Source organism: Nicotiana tomentosiformis, chromosome 1, assembly GCF_000390325.3.
Source record: "Nicotiana tomentosiformis chromosome 1, ASM39032v3, whole genome shotgun sequence".
NCBI lineage: Eukaryota > Viridiplantae > Streptophyta > Magnoliopsida > Solanales > Solanaceae > Nicotiana > Nicotiana tomentosiformis.
Genome location: NC_090812.1, coordinates 47,016,728 through 47,034,916, shown reverse-complemented (window position 1 = coordinate 47,034,916; position 18,189 = coordinate 47,016,728). Strand labels below are relative to the sequence as shown.

The following is an 18,189-nucleotide window of genomic DNA, read 5'->3' as shown; positions in this document are numbered from 1 at the left end:
CCCTTGAGATGAAATCCAACTCAAGGACAAAAAAGGCACAAAAGCTCAGAAGTGGGGATTGCAGAATATCATCTGCGGCTGCATGTTGTGAAAGAAAAACCCATCAGAGATTTGTGTAAAGTGCGGTCCGCACATGAATTGTGCGACCGCAGAAGCTGGGTCAGAGCAAAGATCAAAGAACCTACATTTCAAGTCAACCAAAAGTGCGAACCGTACAATTATTGTACGGCCGCAATTACAATTGTGCAGACCACACAAGAGCAAGGTGTGGCCGCAATTACTATTGTGCGGACCGTAGAAAGAGAGCAGTGCGGCCACAGATCAGAATTATGCGGCCGCAGATTTCCAATCCTATCAAGCTGAAGAAAAGTGCGGACCGCATATGGAATTGTGCGGCCGTAGAACCTTCGAAAAGACATTTTTGTCCGAAAATTCCAGCCATGTATTAATAGAAGAGTTTCACTTTTTTAGGTCAACATTTGACATCAGCTGCTACAGTGGATGATTCCATTTACTCTGTTTAGTAGTTTTTGCTATTTTGAGCTTTTTGAACATAGAGTTTATCAATTTAATTAGTAATATGGGTTTAATTATCATTTCTTTTCCTATTTATTCCATTTTAAGTATAAGTAACTACATTTTCACTAGGGTTGTGACCCAACCCTAGTGTGTAAACTTAATGGGCGTTTGATTTATTTCTTATTTATGGTTGGGTATTTATTATTTAGCCTTGTTCTTGCTTTGATTTGAAGAATTAATGGTTGCAAACATTAGTTCATGCTTATTTGACTTGGTCTCTACTTGAGAAAGAGAGACTTAGTCTAGGAAAACTTGGTTAGCAAGAAATTAGGTCAATCGAGAAATTGATAAGCCCAATTAAAGGGTTGAACCTAGAGATAGTAAAACCCGACTTGAGCTTTTTATCAACTATTTTGTTCAATACCCATTTGTACTTGAGAAAGCCAAATTGGGCAAAATCACTCTCTGACCGAGAGATATTGAGTAGGTAGCCGAGTGTTGATAGCGATAATACACCCCGACCAATAAAACAAGCTTTAAAGTTTACAACCCGTTAGGCAAACACCTAGGCGAAGGACATAGCTCTAGGCCTTTTACAACATTTGAAAAATAACAAAAACAATCTTCTAGTTTTATTTCTTAAACTGCAATTATAATTTAGATTAAACTTTAAAACAACCACCAATTTTTGCGGAAGTGCAAATTTATATATAGAAACTCACACGCTAAGACATATACTACTAACTCCCATACATATAGCTCCATGCAGAATTCGACCCCGACCCTTGTTGGGTATTACTATTGCATCGACCATTTTCATAACCTCGGATAGAGTAGTTAAATTGGACGAGATCAATTTTTGGGTGCGTTGCCGGGGAGCTAAAAAACGATGTTAGCTATATATTTTGGTGTGTTTTTGGGATATCTTCTTTTCCTTCCTTGTTACCAACGTGTGAGTATTATAGGTTCAATCATGGAAAACAACAAGCTCTGAAACATAGTCGTGGGGATGTGGATGTTGAGGATAATCAAATGGATGAGGTTCTTCTTGAACCTCAAGCCAATATACGAGGCCGACCGACTCAAGATAATGTACTCGCTCCGCCCCCACCTCCACCATGAGCGGCTCCAAACTGGGTGTTGCCGAATGAAGTGTATGCAAGTACTATAGTCCCTCCCCGTATTAGGGCGGGCAACTTCCAAATAACCAACGTGATTCTCACTTTGCTCGAGCAACGAGGGTTCTTCACCGGTGCACCGGGTCAAAATGCATATAAACACTTGAAGGGGTTCTTAGATATGTGTTGGGGGAGCAAACCATCAAATGTCTCAGAGGATGCTTTCAGGCTAAGGCTTTTTCGCTTCTCTCTACGAGAGAAAGCTTTAGATTGGTTGGAACGTTTGCCAAATCATTCCATTCATACTTGAGATGAACTAGTAGAGAAATTTATTTCAAAGTACTTCTCTCCCGGGCACATGGCTATTCTTCGGGAAGAAATTTTAGCATTCAAGCAAGAGCCCAATGAACCACTGCACGAGATATTGGAAAGGTATAGAACAATGGTGAAAGAGTGCTCAACAATGATATGACGAAGAAGATTATTCAACAAACTTTCTATCGGGGGATAAATACAACCAACCAATATGTAGTGAATCAACTTGTCGGTGGGAACTTCATGACTATGCCTTATACGGAGGCAAGTGATATTTTGGACGAGATGGAGGATACTTCATCGGCGTGGAAATCTAGATCCAATGTTCCACAAGGTGACCCCAATGCGATTCTTCTTCATAAAAAGTTACATGACCATGGACAAGCCACAACCGAGTTGACAACCACCATGAACCTATTGGCGAAGGCTCAACTTCAACAAGTGCAAAACACGAGGCAAGTCAATGCTATGGATGGAGTCAATATGATGGTGAACAAGTGAAGAACAAGAAGTCCACAAGTGCAACAAAGAGTGGACAATTTTGTGCAAGATGATAGTGGATTTGATCAAGGTAATTCTTACAATGACCATGAAGAAGAGGTCCAATATATGAACAATTTTCAAGGGAAAAGATACAACTTCCAAGGCCCTAGTCAACAACAATGGAGACCTTCAAACAATCAAGGCAATTGAAATTCTCAAAATCAAGGTAATTGGAGTGGTGGAAACAATCAAGGCAATTGGAATAACAACAATCAAGGCAATTGAAGTGGAAGCAAAAATCAAGGGAATTGGCATAACAATAATAACCAAGGCAGTTGGGGAGGCAACAACCAAGGCGGGTGGAACAACAATCAAGGAAATCGAGGGTCAGGTTTTCAAAGGCCCCCGATATTTTAACAACCGAGCAACCCAACCCCTTATCCTTCCCATGATCCTAGTTCGTCCAACAATGAGATGGACCGTATTGAGAACATGTTCAAACCAATGATGGACAAGAATGCCAATTCGGATGCACAACTTGCTTCACACAACACATCGATCCGCAATCTAGAGGTGCAAATGGGTCAAATCTCTCAAGTGTTAAATTCTCATCCTAAGGGGGCACTACCAAGTGATATGGTGGTGAACTCGAAGGGTAGGAACAATACGAGGCATGCCATAGCCATTACTAAAAGAAGTGGAAGAGGTAGGAATGAACTTACCTCAAGTCAAAGGCAACTTGTGGATGATGAGCAAGTGGTAGAAGAAGAGGAGATCCCGAACAATGTTTTGCAAGCAAATGATATAGTGCGGATTGATATTGATGACACGGTGGAAGATACTCAAGAGTATGTGAACCCATCTAGGGATTATGTGATTGACATACCGGAACCGGTAGTGCAAAAAGCTAAGGTACCATTGCCTAAGCCACCTCCTCCCTATCCTCAAAGGCTTGCCAAAAAAAAATGGCGAGAGTCAATTCAAAATGTTCATTGATATGATGAAGAGTCTCTCGATAAATGTGCCATTAGTTGAAGCTTTGGAGAAAATGCCCGGATATGCAAAGTTTATGAAAGACTTGGTGACGAAGAAGCGGTCGATGAATTTTGAAACTATAAAAGTCACTCACCAAGTGAGTGCAATTGTGCATTCGATGGCTCCTAAGTTGGAAGATTTCGGTGCTTTCACAATCCCTTGTACCATTGGAAGTGCCGAGTTTGCAAAAGCTCTTTGTGATCTTGGGGCGAGTATCAATTTGATGCCCTATTCGGTTTTTAAGACATTAAGAATCGGGAAACCAAGACCTACATCTACGAGATTACAAATGGGCGATCGTACAATGAAGAGACTGTTGGGGTGATTGAGGATGTATTGGTTCAAGTTGACAAGTTCCTTCTCTAGGCGGATTTTGTTATTCTTGATTGTGAAGTGGACTATGAGGTCCCGGTTATTCTTGGTAGACCTTTCCTTGCTACGGGGAAGGCTCTTGATGATGTGGAAGCTGGAGAACTCACTTTCTGGGTGGGTGTTGAAAAGGTGGTGTTCCATGTGTGCAAATATATAAGGCAACTGAATAGCAATGAAGTTTGTTCTTTCGTGGACTTGGTGACCAATGTGATTATTGATGATACAAGTGCCACGATTAATGTGGGTGATATGTTGGAGTCCGTCTTGCTCAATTTTGATGATGACGAGATGGATGGCTTCATGGAATACTATTGGGTGGACTTTGGCAGATATTCGGGAAATAAGCCCGCATTTTACATGCACAAGATTAACTTGGAGGAAGATGCCAAACCCTACATTGAACATCAAAGGATACTCAATGAAGCCATGCAACACGTGGTCAAAAAGGAGATCATCAAGTGGTTAGATGCCGGGGTTGTCTATCTTATTTCTGACAGTTCGTGGACTTCTCCGGTGCAATGTATTCCGAAGAATGGGGCATAACCGTGGTCATCAATGATAAGAACGAGTTGATTCCAACAAGAACGGTGACCAGGTGGAGAGTGTGTATGGACTATAGGAAGCTAAACAAAGTCACAAGAAAAAACCATTTCCCACTCCCCTTTCTTGACCAAATGCTTGATAGGTTGGCCAGCCGTGCTTTTTATTGCTTTCTAGATGGATACTCGGGCTACAACCAAATCATTATTGCCCCGGAATATCAATAGAAAATGACTTTCACTTGTCCCTATGTCACTTTCGCTTTCAAGCGGATGTTATTTAGCTTATGCAATGCACCGACAACTTTTCAATGGTGTATGATGGTGATCTTTACGGATATGTTCGAGGACTACCTTGAAGTCTTCATGGATGACTTTTCGGTAGTCGGGGATTCCTTTGATGATTGCTTGGCAAATTTGGATAAAGTATTGGCAAGGTGTGAAGAAACGAACATGGTGTTGAATTGGGAGAAATGCCATTTCATGATCGAGGAGGGCATTGTCCTTGGCCACAAAATTTCAAAGAAGGGCATTGAGGTCGATAAGGCGAAGATAGAGGTGATTTCTAAACTTCCACCTCCAACATCAGTGAAAGGCGTGAAAAATTTCTTGGGTCGTGCGGGGTTCTACTTGCGCTTCATAAAGGATTTTTCCAAAGTGGTGAACCCCTTGTGCAAGCTTTTAGAGAAAGATGCTAAGTTTTACTTCGATGATGATTGCATGAGAGCCTTTAAATTGCTAAAGTTCAAGTTGACAACAACTCCCATTATCACCACTCCTAATTGGAGTATTCCTTTTGAGCTCATGTGCGATGCTAGTGATGTAGCGGTTGGAGCAATTTTTGGGCAATGTATCAACAAGAGTTTTCATCTGGTCTACTATGCTAGTAAGACCATGAATGATGCCCAAGTCAATTGCACCGTTACAGATAAAGAGCTCCTTTCCATTGTGTTTGTAATTGAGAAGTTCTGCCCGTACTTGATGGGTGCAAAGGTTATTGTTCATACGGACCATACGGCACTTCGTCATCTTATGAGCAAGAAATATTTAAAAGCTAGGTTGATGAGATGGGTGCTATTGTTGCAAAAGTTTGATATTGACATTCAAGATCATAAAGGGAGTGAAAATCAAGTGGCGGACCACTTGTCTCGTTTGGAGGAGAAGAGGAGGCCACATGATGACCTTAAAATAATGACCCCTTCCCTGATGAGCAACTCTTGGCCATTTCAATGAAGGAGGTGCCATGGTTCGCCGATCTAGTAAACTTTCTTGTGTGTGGAATCATCCCGGATGAGTTCTCTTCAAATCAAAGGAAGAAGCTCAAACGGGATTGTCAAGATTATTATTGGGACGAGCCTTACCTCTTCCGGATTTGCATGGATGGGCTAATTAGAAGATGTGTATCGGATGAAGAGTAAAATATTATTCTTGAGGCTTGCCATTCTTCTCCTTATGGTGGTCACCATGCCGGAGCAAGAACGACGACTAAAGTGCTACGTTGTGGTTTCTATTAGCCCACTCTCCACAAAGATGCAAGTGATATGGTGAAAAGATGTGATAAATGCCAACGGGCCGGTGGAATCTCGAAGAAGAATGAAATGCCTCTCACTACCATTTTGGAGATCGAAATCTTTGATGTGTTGGGTATTGACTTCATGGGTCCTTTTGTGAGTTCTTGTGGAATCACCTACATATTGGTCTCGGTTGATTATGTGTCTAAATGGGTTGAGGTCTTTGCTCTACCCAACAATGAAGCGAGGAGTGTGGTGGCATTCTTGAAGAAGAATATTTTCACAAGATTTGGTACTCCGCGGGCTATCATAAGCGACGGGGGGTCGCTTTTTTGCAACAAGGCATGTGACACTTTGCCTAGTAAGTATGGTGTCACTCATAAAGTTACTACTCCCTATCATCCTCAAGCTAGTGGTCAAGTGGAAGTCTCCAACCGAGAGATAAAGAGTATCTTGTCCAAAATAGTGAATGCTAACCGAACAGATTGGTCAAAGAAGCTTGATGATGCACTATGGGCCCATCAGACTACTTTTAAAACTCATATTGGGATGTCTCCATACCGGTTGGTGTTTGGCAAAGCTTGTCATCTTCCGGTGGAACTTGAGCACAAAGACATGTGGGCTTTAAAGAAGATGAATCTTGATTGGGATACATCCGCTAACTTGCGGGTTGCACATTTGAATGAATTGGATAAATTCTGGTACCATGCATATGCAAGTTCGTCCTTGTACAAAGAGAGAATGAAGTACCTTCATGACAAATACATCTGAAATAAGAAATTCAAGGTGGGCGATCTTGTTTTGTTGTTCAACTCACAATTGAAGATGTTTCCCGGAAAGCTGAAATCCAAATGGAGTGGTCCCTTTGAAATTATGGGTGTAACACCATTTGGTGCATTGAATTTGAAGAACAAAAATGATGAGGTATTCCGAGTCAATGGTCACCGGGTGAAGCATTAATTGGGACAAGCTGATGATGGCCACGTGGTGGTAGTTATTCATTTGAAGTGATGGTAATCTGCATCGTACCGCGACGTTAAATCAGGCCCTTCTTTGGAGGCAACCCATGGTTTCTTTTTCTTTTCTTCTTTCATAGATAGGTGTTATTGTTGTGCTAACTGGATTTTAAGTGTGTTGCAGAAAAGAGTGTGCTTTACAGGAACTGTGCTCAGAAAATTCGCTAAGTATGAGAAAAGTGCGGATCACACAATTTTGAATGCTATAGCAGAAGGGACCTGCGGTCGCACAATTCTTGTGTGGACTGCACAAATTGAGATGAGAAATTGCAAACTCTCTGAAGTTTGGTCTGTCAGAGAAATGACCAATCTGCGGCCACACATCAAATTTTATGGTCCACAGTCCAAATACGCGGTCGCACCCCAAATTGTGCGGACCGTAGATCAGCCAAGGCTTTTGAGCCTTCAGGTAACAGAGTGCGGACTACAGAAGGAACTCTGTGGCCACACTCTTCCTTTGTTCCTCAAGACAACCTGTCTAAGTATAAAAAGTAGCCTTGGGCTACTGTATAAATTGTTTTCCCTCTGTGAGCACTCTATACTCTAACACTTTGAAATCCTTTGTTCAATCATCTACCACACTCCATCCACATCTGCGATCACTTAGTTTCACTCCTCCATATCTGGTATGCTTAATAGTTTTTAATTTTACTACCATGTGGGGGTTTAATCGGTGTTGGGTAAACTACTAATTGCTTTATGGGGACTTACTTAATTGTTAATACCACGTCAATTTTTTAAAACTTTTGTAAACCCTAGGAGTGTGATCGACTTTGGTTTGAAACCTGTGGCCGCATAAGAAATTGTGCAGTCCGCAGAAGTCAAGAATAGGATACTGCATGAGAGGTTGAATCTGTGGCTGCACTTGAAATTATACAGATCACAAAAATTCCACCGCGGGCGCAGAAAACTGTGTGTGGCCGCAGAACAGACCAATCTGTGTCATCAGAGAGTTGACACTTTTCAAAAATCTAATGTGCGGCCGCAAACATAATTGTGTGGACCGCACTTCAATTCTGCGGTCGCACTCAAAATTATGCGGACCGCAGTTCCATTTCTGCGGCCGCACGTTCAAATTGTGCGGTCCGCACAACCCAGTCTACGTCCGCACTTGTAATTGTGCGGACCGCACTGGCCCACCCTGCAAAGAAATTCTCAACTGTGTTTTACTGTTTGTTTGCAATTGAGAAAATAAAAATTTTAAAGTGTTCTTGAGAATTTTATTTGATTTGGTGCTAAATTTTAACCATCGCGAACGCGTAGGCTTGGCAGCCAGTACCCTTCGTGAACACAACAGTGCTCTCGCGAATGCGATGACCACTATCGCCCAGCACTTAATAGAATCCAAAAACAGGATTTTAGCCAAAAATTCATTTTCTCAAAAACCAAACGGTGAGAGGCGATTTTTCAAGAGCCATTTCTTCCCCAAATTATTGGTAAGTGATTCTAAACCATTTTCTTTCAATTACCCATTACATTTCTTGAATTTTCAACCTAAAAATCTAGAGTTTTCATGGTAGAATTAGGGGTTAGGGTAGAAACTAGGAATTTCGGGAATTTGGGGATTTAGACCTCAATTTGAGGTCGGATTCCAAAACCAATTATATATTCGGTCTCGGGGATGAATGAGTAAAAGGATTTTGGTCCGAACCTCGGGTTTTGACCAAGCGGGCCCGGGGTTAATTTTTTGACTTTTTGGAGGAAAAATTTGGGAAATTTAATTTATGAAATATAATTGATTCCTTTAGAATATTTGATATTATTGAGTCACTTTTGAATAGATACGAGTGGTTTGGAGGTTAATTCCAAAGGAAAAGCTGTGATTGAGAATTAAGTGGCCTTCGGAATAAGGTAAGTGTTGTGTCTAACTTTGGCTTGAGGGAATAGGTATTGTGTAAGTATTTGCTACGTGTTTTATTGTTGAATACGATGTATAGTTGAGGTGACGAGCATCTATATGTTGTGGTCTAGTCATAGCATGCGAGTGAAATTTCATTCTTACATATTTGTAGTCTTAAATCTTGTTATCCATGCTTATTGTTGTTGTTGAAATGTTGGGAGACTTGTATCCATTTCCACCACGGTCGATAAAATTGTGAATATTGATTCGAGGTTGAGATGTTAAATTGTGAAAGTAATCATTGATGAAATATTGATTTCTTTATGAAACTTCTCTCTACCCGTTGTTATTGATTCTGTGAATTATGATTCCAGATCCGGGTAGTAGTAATTAATACAGTTTTATGATATTTTGCACTTATTATATTTCATCTTAGTTAATTATTGTTAATTACTGGATGAAAATAAGGAATTGGTCAATGATTCTCTAACGTTGGCTTGCCTAGCAAGTGAAATGTTAGGCGCCATAATGATCCCGTCGGTGGAAAATTTCAGGCCGTGACAGTTGGTATCAGAGCACTAGGTTGCTTAGGTCTCATGATTTACGAGCAAGCTTAGTAGAGTCTGGAGGATCGGCACGGAGACGTCTGTGCTTATCTTCCAGAGGTTATGAAGTTTAGGAACAAGTTTTACTTCTATTCTTTTTTGTCGTGCGATTTTGCTTTCTCAATACTAATTGAACTCTTCTACTCTTATTCTCTCGTAAATGGCGAGAACACGTACTGCTTCCTCCGCTGAGCAGCAGCCACAGCCTCCGGTGACAGTTCCTACGCGGGGCAGAGGTCGAGGCCGAGGCCGTGCCAGAGGCCGAGGCAGGGGCAGGGCCCAGCCTAGGGCCCGAGTAGTAGCCCCAGCAGTGGAGCCTCAAATAGAGCTTGACGAGAAGGTTCCAGCCTAGAATGTTCCTGCCGGACCAGCTCAGGTTCCGGAGGGGTTCATTGCTACCCTAGTACTTCACGACGCTTTGGTTCGTTTGGTGGGCCTTATGGAGAGTGTGACCCAGACTGGCGTATTTCCCATGGCACCAGCAGTCTCTCAGGCTGGAGGAGGAGCCCAGACTTCCACCACTCTCGATCCGGAGAAGATAGCTCCCCAGTATCAGGCTCAAACAGCTCAGCCAGTCGGATTAGTTCAACCGGTTATTGCGGCACAGGTTGGAGATGGGCCAGCTATGTCTTCTGAGGCTTTATGGAGATTGGACAGGTTTATCAAGCTCTTTCCTGTTCACTTCAGTGGTTCTCCTTCAGAGGATCCCCAGGAGTATCTTGACAGCTGTCATGAGGTTTTACGGAACATGGGTATAGTGGAGCCCAATGGGGTCGATTTTGCTACATTTTAGATGACTGGTTCCGCCAAGAAATGGTGGAGAGATTACTTGTTGACTAGACCAGCTGGGTCGCCTGCTCTTACTTGGGACTAGTTCTCTCAGCTCTTCATAGAGAAGTTTCTACCTATCACATTGAGAGAGGAGTGTCGCCGTCAGTTTGAGCGTCTCCAGCAGGGCAGTATGACTGTTACTCAGTATGAGACCCGTTTATTGATGGAGAGGGTGAGGAGGTTTATTGATGGACTTGCTCAGCCTATCAGATTGTGGATGGCTAAGGAGACTGGGAGTGAGATTTCTTTTTAGGCGACTACTAATGTCGCCAGACGAGTCGAACTGGTTCTTACTCAGGGAGGTCAGGGGTCTGACAAGAGACCTCGTCATTCCGGTGAGTTCAGCGGTGCCTCACCTAGAGGCAGGAGTACTTTTGTAGGAGGCCATCCTCCCAGGCCGTTTCATTCAGCGCTCCAGGCATCCCACGGTACCTCAGGTGGTCGTGGCCCCCAAATGCATTATTCCGACCAGCTAGCCTGCAGTGCACCACCAGCTCCTATTAGTGCACCTCAACTCCAGAGTTATCAGGGTGGTTATTCAGGTTGACATGGCTAACTTCAGGGTCAGCAGTCACAGCAGCCAAAGTTATGTTATACTTGTGGTGATCCGAGGCACATTGCTAGATTTTGCCCTCAAGCAACGGGCAACTTACAGCATCAGAGTTCGCATGCCATGGTCCCAACACCAGTTGTTGCACCACCTGCTCAGCCAGCCAGAGGCATGGGTCAAGCAACCAGAGGTAGAGGCCAGACTGTTAGAGGTGGAGGTCAGGCCGTTAGAGGTGGAGACCGGCAAGTTAGAGGCAGTCCCAGGGATGTAGTTCAGGGTGGTGGGGCCTAGCCCAGTGTTATGCTTTCCCAGCCAGGCCTGAGGCTGAGTAATCTGACGCTGTTATCACAGGTACTGTTTCAGTTTGCAGTAGAGATGCTTCAGTTCTATTTGATCTGGGATCTACTTACTCCTATGTGTCATCTTATTTTGCTTCCTATTTGGTTGTGCCCCGTGATTCTTTGAGTGGTCCTCTGTGTGTGTCCATACCAGTGAGAGATGCTATTATTGTAGATCATGTTTTTTGTTCGTGTGTGGTCACCCTTGGGAGTCTTGAGTCTCGTGTAGATCTTCTACTTCTTGACATGGTTGATTTTGATGTCATACTGGCTATGGATTCGCTGCCACCTTATCATGCTCTATTAGATTGTCACGCCAAGACGGTGTCCTTAGGCAGCCGAAATGGGCATACCTGAGGAGGTAGACTCTGGGATGTCCTAAGCCATGATGTGTCATCGGGGACGATGACATTATGAGTGTGGGAGGATTTCACAACCCGCACTTTGGGGTTGTGATTTCGGCAATGAACTGGTGAGAAAAGGCTCTTTTGATTGTCTAACGTAGATCTGTCTACTTGGGCAACTTGGACTTTTTAATTTTAAGCATATATAAGGGGGTATAGGTGATGAAAGCTCCGACCTGCCTCCCCCATATGTGCTGCCACCAAGCCGTATCGAATGAGCTACCTTGGGGGCGACCTCAAGGGCCTGCCAAGATGACTCAAAGGAGTGTCAAAGGTATCCATACGAGTTTGGGAACTCTATGGACGGGGCAACGCCTTCGGGCTAGAATTGGGCATAAAAGTGATGCGGGAGGCTCGATGTGTGGGACGGCCAGCCCCGCGGGCTGCCGAATATTGGAAGGAGACCTCCGTACCGATTAGATAGATGACACACCTGTCTTAGAGGCATCATGTGTCGACTTGTGAGCATGGCTTGGGTTCAACCATGCAAGCAAGGGTCCGTTGGCCTAAACGTGCAGTTGTGGGGTGACACTGCAAACGTGCAGTTGTGGGGTTCAACCATGCAAGCGTGTCGCGAGGGTTATGTATAGGCATGGCACAAAATGCGCATGACAATGGCCAAGGACTAAAGGTTGCCTTACTCGGGCGAGGCACGAGCTAGTAGCGGATGCACTAGGCGAGTGTCAAGTTTGAGGATTGGGATGTGCACGCGGGAGCGATGCTCAGTCTTGGGCGAAGGACAAGACATGTCCTAAGCCAATCCCCTAGGAGGCGCAAGGATTATGATCCTAAGATGAAGCACCACGACATGTCTAGGGCCAAGTGCCTAGACATCTTACGGGTGGCATAAGTTGGGGCAATCCTCATGGGCGAGTCCCACCAACAGGCACAGGATCGTGCTTGAAAACCTGGGAAAGGAAATAGGCTGGCCTGCAGCGAGGGGAACTGCATGCGCCGCACGGGCGAGCAGGTGCCGTTACCCAATGTAAGGGAATGTTCGCGAAGGGTACAGTCTGCCAAACCTACACGTTCGCGAGACCCAGCTCGCGTTCGCGAGACCCAGCTCGCGTTCGCGATGGTTACTCTCCCCCGGCCTTCGCGTTCGTGAGGCATTACTCGCGTTCACGATGAAGGACCGGCTGACTCCCCCTCCCCAATGCCTAACACTACGCGTTCGCGATGGGATTGTCACGTTCGCGATGGGTAACGCCCCCATTGCTTCGCGTTCGCAACCAAGCCTTCGCGTTCGCAAAAAAGAAATCTTCAGCTACCCAGTTTACTCTTCGCGTTCGCGAGAGTACCTTCGCGAACGCGAAGAAGGACATGCCAGAACACTTGCTGCATCAAAATACCAGATTTTCAAAGTCCAAAACATCTCATGGCCTATCCGAAACTCACCCCAGCCCTCAGGGCTCCAAATTAAACATGCGCACAAGTCTAAAAATATCATACGAACTTGCTCACACGATCAAATCGCCAAAATAACACCTAGAACTACGAATTTAGCACCAAATCAAATACAATTCTCAAGAACACTTTAAAATTTTTATTTTCTCAACTGGACGTCCGAATCACGTGAAATCAACCCCGTTTCTCACCAAATTTCACAGAAAAGTCTTAAATATCATAATGAACCTGTACCGGGCTCCAAAATCAGAATACGGACCCGTCACTAACAATGCCAAACATCAATCAATTCTTAAAAACAATTAATTTCACACTTTTAATTTTTATCAAAAATTCATAACTTGAGCTAGGGATCTCCGAATTCGATTCTGGGCATACGCCCAGGTCCCATAATTTGATACGGACCCACTGGGACTGTCAAAATACGGATCCGGAGCCGTTTACCAAAAATATTGATCGAAGTCAACTAAAATTAACTTTTTAAGGCATAAATTCTTATTTTTATCAATTTTCAACATGAATGCTTTCCGAAAACCTGCCCGGACTACGGTCGGCATAACTCTTCTGCCTGGATTGAGTTGTGTGAAGTCGATCCTGAATAATCTTGACTTTATCCAAGGCATCATGTACTAAGTTTGCGCCCAACAACCGAGCCTCTCCCACTCTCACGACCCAAAATTTCCCACCAACGGGACCGTGATGGCACCTAACATTTCACTTGTTAGGCAAGTCAACGTTAGAAAAATCGTTAAACCAATTTCTTATTTCCATTCAGTAAATAACAATAATTAATTAAGCTGAAATATAATAAGTGCGAAATATCATAAAACTGTATTAATTACTACCACCCGGATCTGGAGTCACAATTCACGAGCATTCTAGAATTTATTACAAGTATTAGTCTGAAAGAAATACAACTGTCTCAATGAAAGAAAATAGTACGACATAAAAGATAGTGGGGGACTTCAAGGTCTGTGAACGCCGACAGATCTACCTTGAGTCTCCGGACAGCGGACCAGTAGCAAATCTCGATCAACCTGAGCCGGTATCAAAATCTGCACAGAAAGTGCAGAGTGCAACATCAGTACAACCGACCCATGTACTGGTAAGTGTCGAGCCTAACCTCAGCGAAGTAGTGACGAGGTTAGGACAAGAGACCCACATATAACCTGAACAATATAATCATGCTAGTGGCAACAATAGTAAATAAAGCAATAACACAGAAATAATGGGAAGGGGACATACAGTGGGGGAATATAACATAAAGAGTGAGAATAATGAAAAGACAGAATTAAACAGAAAATCCTTAAACGAATTGAGCAATTAAAACAGCAAAGGAAAACTGCACGACATCACCCTTCGTGCTTTTACTCTCAACCTCACCAAATAAATAAATAAATAGAACGGCACGGCATCACCCTTCGTGCTTTTACTCTCAACCTCACCAAATAAATAAATAGAACGGCACGGCGTCACCCTTCGTGCTTTTCACTCTTCCTCACAATATAAATAATGCATGCACGGCATCACCCTTCGTGCTTTACACTCTTACTCACAATATAAATAATGCATGCACGGCATCACCCTTCGTGTTTTACACTCCTCCTCACAAATCACAAAATTAATAATAATGAATAGATAAGAGTATCACAAGGAAACCAATATTTTACCCATAATCCAGAGCACAATGTAATCTCAACCTTGAATCAATATTCGAAAGTTACCAAATCTCAGTGAAACCAGATATGAGTCACCCATCATTTCAAATAACCCGATAAGCATGGATAGTAGAATTTAAGGCTACAAAATAAACAAGAATAGAATTTCACTCGCATGCTATGACTAGACAACGACGCATAGATGCTCGTCACCTCACCTATACATCGTATTTAACAACCAAACACGTAGCAAATGAACACATAATACCTATTTCCTCAAGCCAAAGTTAGACATGACACTTACCTCGCTCCGAAGGCCACTTAATTGTCAATCACCGCTTTTTCTTTGGAATTCACCTCCAAACCACTCGTATCTATTAAAAATGACTCAATAATATCAAATATTGCTAAAGGAATCAATTATTTTTTAAAAATAAATTTTCCAAATTTTCCTCCAAAAAGTCAAAAAATCGACCCCGGACCCGCTTGGTCAAAACTCGAGGTTCAGACCAAAATCCTTTTACCCATTCACCCCCGAGCCCGAATATGTAATTAGTTTTGGAATCCGGCCTCAAATTGAGGTCTAAATCACCAAATTTCCGAAATTCCTAGTTTCTACCCCTAACCCCTAATTCTACCATGAAAACTTTAGATTTTAGGTTGAAAATTCAAGAAATATAATGGGTAATTGAAAGAAAATAGTTTAGAATCACTTACCAATAATTTGGGGAAGAAATAGCTCTTGAAAAATCGCCTCTCACCGTTTGGTTTTTGAGAAAATGAATTTTTGGCTAAAATCCCGTTTTTGGATTATGTTAAGTGTTGGGCGACAGTGTTCATCGCGTTCGCAAGAGCACTGTCGCGTTCGCGAAGGGTACTGGCTGCCAAGCCTACGCGTTTGCGAGACCCAGCTCGCGTTCGCGACAGTTACTCCCCCTGGCCTTCGCGTTCGCGAGGCATTGCTCACGTTCGCGATGAAGGAACAACTAACTCCCTCTCCCCAATGCCTAACACTACGCGTTCGTGATGGGCTTGCCGTGTTTGAGAAGGGTAACGTCCCCATCGTTTCGCGTTCGCGACCAAGCCTTCGTGTTCGCGAAGAAGAAATCTTCAGCTGTCAAGTTTACTCTTCGCGTTCGCGAGAGTACCTTCGCGAACGCAAAGAAGGACATGCCAGAACACCTGCAGCAGCAAAATACCAAAATTCCAAAGTCCAAAACATCCCGTGGCCTATTCGAAACTCACCCGAGCCCTCGGGGCTCCAAACCAAACATGCACACAAGTCTAAAAATATCATACGAACTTGCTCGCGCGATCAAATTGCCAAAATAACACCTAAAACTACGAATTTAGCACCAAATCAAATGAGATTCTCAAGAACACTTTAAAATTTCTATTTTCTCAACTGGACGTCTGAATCACGTCAAATCAACTTCGTTTCTCACCAAATTTCACAGATAAGTCTTAAATATCATAATGAACCTGTACCGGACTCCGGAACCAGAATACAGACCCGGCACTAACAATGCCAAACATCAATCAATTCTTAAAAATAATAAATTTTCAGTTTTTTAATTTTCATCAAAAATTCATAACTTGAGCTAGGGACCTCCGAATTTGATTTCGGGCATACGCCCAGGTCCCATAATTCGATACGGACCCACCGGGACCGTCAAAACACGAATTCGGGCCTGTTTACCAAAAATGTTGACCGAAGTCATCTAAAATCAACTTTTAAGGCATAAATTCTTATTTTCATCAATTTTTAATATGAAAGCTTTCCGGAAACCTGGCCGGACTGCGCACGCAAATTGAGGAGGGTAAAAATAAGATTTTTAAAGCTTAAGAGCACAGATTCGAGTTCTAAAATATAAGATGACCTTTTGGGTCATCACATTCTCCACCTCTAAAACAACCGTTCGTCCTCGAACGGATATAGAAAAGTACCTGGGCTGGTGAAAAGGTGGGGGATATCTACTCCACATATCGAACTCGAACTCCTAAGTAGTTGCCTCAATAGGGTGACCTCTCCACTGCACTCGAACGGAAGGGTAACTCTTTGATCTCAACTGGCGAACTTGTCGGGATAGAATTGCCATCGACTCCTCCTCGTAAGTCAAATCCTTGTCCAACTAGACAGAGCTGAAATCTTACACATGGGACGGATCGCCGTGATACTTTCGAAGCATGGACACATGGAATACCGGATGAACAGCTGCTAAACTAGGTGGTGAGGTTTATTGGTATACTTGCTTAGCCTATCAGATTGCAGATGGCTAAGGAGACTGGGAGTGAGATTTCTTTTCAGGCGACTACTAATGTCGCCAGACGAGTCGAACTGGTTCTTACTCAGGGAGGTCAGGGGTCTGACAAGAGACCTCGTCATTCCGGTGAGTTCAGCGGTGCCTCACCTAGAGGCAGGAGTACTTTTGGTAGAGGCCATCCTCCCAGGCCATTTCATTCAGCGCTCCAGGCATCCCACGGTGCCTTAGGTGGTCATGGCCCCCAGATGCATTATTCCCACCAGCTAGCCTACAGTGCACCACCAGCTCCTATTAGCGCACCTCCACTCCAGAGTTATTAGAGTGGTTATTCAGGTCGACAGGGCCAGTTTCAGGGTCAGCAGTCACAGCAACCGAAGTTATGTTATACTTGTGGTGATCCGAGGCACATTGCTAGATTTTTCCCTCGAGCAACGGGCAGCTTACAGCATCAGAGTTCACATGCCATGGTCCCAACACCAGTTGTTGTACCACCTGCTCAGCCAGCCAGAGGCAGGGGTCAAGCAGCCAGAGGTAGAGGCCAGACTGTTAGAGGTGGAGGTCAGGCCGTTAGAAGTGGAGACTGACAAGTTAGAGGCCGTCCCAGAGATGTAGTTCAGGGTGGTGGGGCCCAGCCCCGGTGTTATGCTTTCCCAGCCAGGCCTGAGGCTGAGTCATCTGACGTTGTTATCACAGGTACTGTTTCAGTTTGCAGTAGAGATGCTTCAGTTCTATTTGATCCGGGATCTACTAACTCCTATGTGTCATACTATTTTGCTTCCTATTTGGTTGTGCCTCGTGATTATTTGAGTGCTCCTGTGTTTGTGTCCACACCAGTGGGAGATGCTATTGTTGTAGATCATGTTTATCATTCGTGTGTGGTCACCCTTGAGAGTTTTGAGACTCGTGTATATCTTTTACTTCTTGACATGGTTGATTTTGATGTCATACTAGGTATGGATTGGCTGTCACCTTATCATGCTATATTAGATTGTCACGCCAAAACAGTGACCTTAGCCTTACAGGGGTTGTCTCGATTATAGTGGAGAGGAAATCTTGGCCATTCTGCCAAAAGGGTTATCTCTTATGTGAAGGCTCGGCATTGCGATTCTAGTGCGGAGGTTCCTTCCATAGATTCGGTGCCAGTTGTTCGTGAGTTTTCAGAGGTGTTTCCTGTAGACCTGCCTAGGATGCCACCCGACAGGGATATTGATTTCTGCATTGATTTGGCTCCTGGCACTCAGCCTATTTCCATTCCGCCATATCGCATGGCCCCGCCAGAGTTGAAAGAATTGAAGGAGCAGTTGCAAGATTTGCTTGATAAGGGCTTCATTAGACCTAGTGTCTCGCCCTGGGGTGCACCTGTGTTGTTTGTGAATAAGAAAGA

At 43.7% G+C, this 18,189-nt stretch overlaps 1 long non-coding RNA gene across 1 annotated transcript; it reads right to left on the bottom strand.

Moving 5' to 3' along the window:
* Positions 1–13,704: 13,704 nt before the first annotated feature.
* On the bottom strand, positions 13,705–14,917 carry LOC138907159 (uncharacterized). The gene is made up of 2 exons (XR_011414924.1): positions 14,846–14,917; positions 13,705–13,938 (listed from the first exon to the last, which is right to left on the bottom strand). It is a non-coding gene; the product is annotated as an uncharacterized lncRNA (long non-coding RNA).
* Positions 14,918–18,189: the final 3,272 nt, after the last annotated feature.